Genomic DNA, 3137 nt, shown 5'->3' with positions numbered 1-3137 from the left:
GCGAGACGCACCGGGGCGCGGCCCCGGGGGCCGGCAGGCGGGACGGACGGACGGGAGCAGGCAGACGGATGGACGCAGACAGGGTGGGCGAGGCGCGGCTGGGCGGCGTCGCGCACGCGCAACGACACAGCGGCAGGAAGCCTCCGGGGGCGGGGGAGACGGGCGCGCGCGCCCCCGCGGGGGGGACCCGGGGGCCACCCCAAGGACACGGACGCGAGTCCGCCGCCGGGGCACGACACGGGGTCTCACCGCCAGAGGCCCTCCAGCACAGGGGCGGTCCCGCAGCACGCACGACGGCGCCTGGCCTCCTCGGGCCCCCGTGGGACCTCCTCGCAGGGGCTCGCGGCCGCCACCGCCGACCCCGGAGAGCCGCGGCCGGCCCGCGACAACACTCTCCCGCACGCGCACCGGCGCGCCCCCACACCGCCCACCTCTTCTTCCCCGTCGGGAACCGACAAGCACTCCACCAGGGGACGCCGCCGGCCGTGGCGGCCGGGGGCGGCACCCTCACGGGGCAGGGCCAGGCTCGATCCCGGGCGGGGGAAGGGGTGGGGGGCAGGGGCGAGGGCAGACCGGCGGCGACGGGGAGGGGACGGCTCACACGCACGGCCAGGGCCACGGAGCAGGGCCGGGGGCGCCACCCAGGGGGAGACAAAGGGCCGGGGCACAGCCGGGCCACCAGGAAAACCAGCGCGGGGCCCCACCGCCCCACACCAGGGGGCGGTCCCGCCAACGCCTGGGACGCCGGCCGGCGCCCGCCACCCTCGAGGGCCTCCCCACGACCCGGCCCCGCCGCCGGGGCCTAGCATGCGACGGTTCCCCCCGCGTGCAGCGGAGGAACCCGTCCACCCCTTCGCGCATCCATCTGCGTCGCCTCCACACATCCATCACCACCTCAGCCGACCCCAAGGGCTCACACGTCCTGGGGAAACGCTCCCGAGCCAGGCGGCCCGACCTAGGGCCACACACCGCCGCCGGCTGCGGCTCGAGGCAAGGGCAGGCGCGGCAGGGCTCCCCGTGGCTGCGGGACTGGGGAGCCGGGACCGGGGGGTCCCCCCCTCCGGGCTCGCCAACGGAGGCGACCCCGCACGCACACACGCCACCCCGCGCCTCGGACACCGGCTCGGCTCGGCCCGGCGGGACCCTCCCCCGACTCGGAGGGGGGAGGCGCGGGCCACGGTAGGCAAAGAGCGGCGCTCGGCCCCACCGCGGGACCGGCGCACCCCTCCCGCGGAGGCGAGGGGGTCTACCCACGTGCTCTGGCAGTCGCCACGGTGGCCACTGCACACTTGGGAGGGGCGGCAGCTGGGGGGTTCGGTACCCCAAGGCTCCCTCTCGGATCGCTAGAGAAGGCTTTCTCACCGAGGGCGCGTCATCCCCCACTCAGCGCCTCTCCTTCGGGCCCGCAGAGGCGCTTCCGTGAGCCGCCTACACCTCCTCCAGTCGCCTGGAGGGGAGGGGGTCTGCGGCATGGGTAAGCACACGGCCCACGGGAGCGTTCGCGGCCAGGGCCGGGGCACGACCTCGGTAAGGCTTGCTGCCCTCGGGCTCGCCCCTCGGGCCCTCGAGGGGGAGCACGCCCAAGATGCGTGACACAGCCCCCTCTCTCACAGGCCCCGGCCCCCACGATCGCTCCCACGCCCGCGCGCAGCCCCCCACGTAGTGGGGACCACACGGGGCGTGCGCTCGGCCAAGCTCAGGCCCCCACGGCACGCCGCTGAGGACCAGCACAACGAGGCGGCCCCTGGCCCCACTGCCGTGGGGAACAGGCGGGCGCACCTCCCTTACCGTCTCGACCCCCCCAAGAGAGAGCCGCTCACGGCACCCGCCACGGTGGCGGAGACCCGAGGGACACGCTGGGAAAGGGGAACAACACCACCGCTCGGCCTCGGGCACCTGAGGGACGACCTGGAGCGCTCCAGGAGCACCACGGAGGGCCAGGCGCGGCACGCTCGCACACCGACGGGGGGCGCGCAGCGTGGCGGTGGGACGGCCCTCCCCGCCGTGGGGAGGGCCGCTCGCGAGGCGTACGCCAAAGAGGCACAGCGAGAGCGTCTGCTGCGTCCGAGGACCCCGGTCCCCGCCCACGCTGGGAGGCGGGGGCGGGAGACCGCGGGTTCGGGGCCGGAGGCCGCACCCCTGCCTTCCGCACACCCCGGCAGGCGGGGCGGAAGAGAGGCGAGGAGCCCGCGGACAGAACGAGAAGAGCGGTCCCGTCCCCCAGGAACGTCCGTCCCTCGTCTGGCACGGCTTAGGCCCAGCCCAGCGGAGCGTGGCACCACCACATCAATCGGTTGACCCACCCAGCCTAAAGCCACGGCGGGGGAGGCCCGCAGGGGAGGCACGGCGAAGACCCGTCACACGGAGGCCCGCTTCCGCCTCGCCGGCGCCCCTTCGTCTCGGGCAAAGAGCAGCCAGCCACCCCAGAACGAGAACGCCTGACACGGGGCACAGAGCCTGTGGGGTGGGGTCGTGCCGGCCACTCACCACCGGGTGCCTGCAGCGGGGGCAGCGCACAGGGTCGAGCACCCGACGCCACCTGGCCCCGCCGCCCTCGGGCTCAGCCAGAGGCCGGAGGCGGCACCGCGGGTCGGGGCAGCCGGACGCGCACGCAAGAGCCGGCGCGCAGGCCCAAGCGGGCAGCTCAAGCGGCAAGGACCGAGCCGGGCGTCAGACAGCCGCCCCCAGCCCGGAGTCCTGCCCGCGTCCGGAGCCCCAGCGTCTATCGGCGACAGACGCAGAAGAACACCGTGTCAGCACCTATCTGGTGGCAAAAAGGCCCCATTTCCGGCGGAAGAAATCATCGCGCCCGACAGCGGGGCCCACCCACGAGGTTCACGGGGGCCCCCGGAACCTCGGTCCGGCCACCTGCCCCCAACACTTCCCCATCCACACTTGCCCCGGAGCGCCCGGGGCCACCTGGTCGACCCGGGGATGGAGGGGTGGCAGAGTGGGCCGGGGACACGGGGGAGAGGGAGCGGGCTGGGGACGCCCTCCCCGGTCCCCCCACGCGGGCAGGCACCGGTCCATCCGAGTCTCCGGGCCAGGACTTGGTTCCAAGAAAGAAACACAGCACCCCTCCGAGCCGCCTCCGATGAGCGGGCCCCATGAGGGACCACGCCCGGGCCCGGGAGCCC

Source organism: Hippopotamus amphibius, unplaced genomic scaffold (assembly GCF_030028045.1).
Source record: "Hippopotamus amphibius kiboko isolate mHipAmp2 unplaced genomic scaffold, mHipAmp2.hap2 scaffold_451, whole genome shotgun sequence".
Classification (NCBI taxonomy): domain Eukaryota; kingdom Metazoa; phylum Chordata; class Mammalia; order Artiodactyla; family Hippopotamidae; genus Hippopotamus; species Hippopotamus amphibius.
Note: the sequence above shows the minus strand (reverse complement) of the source record.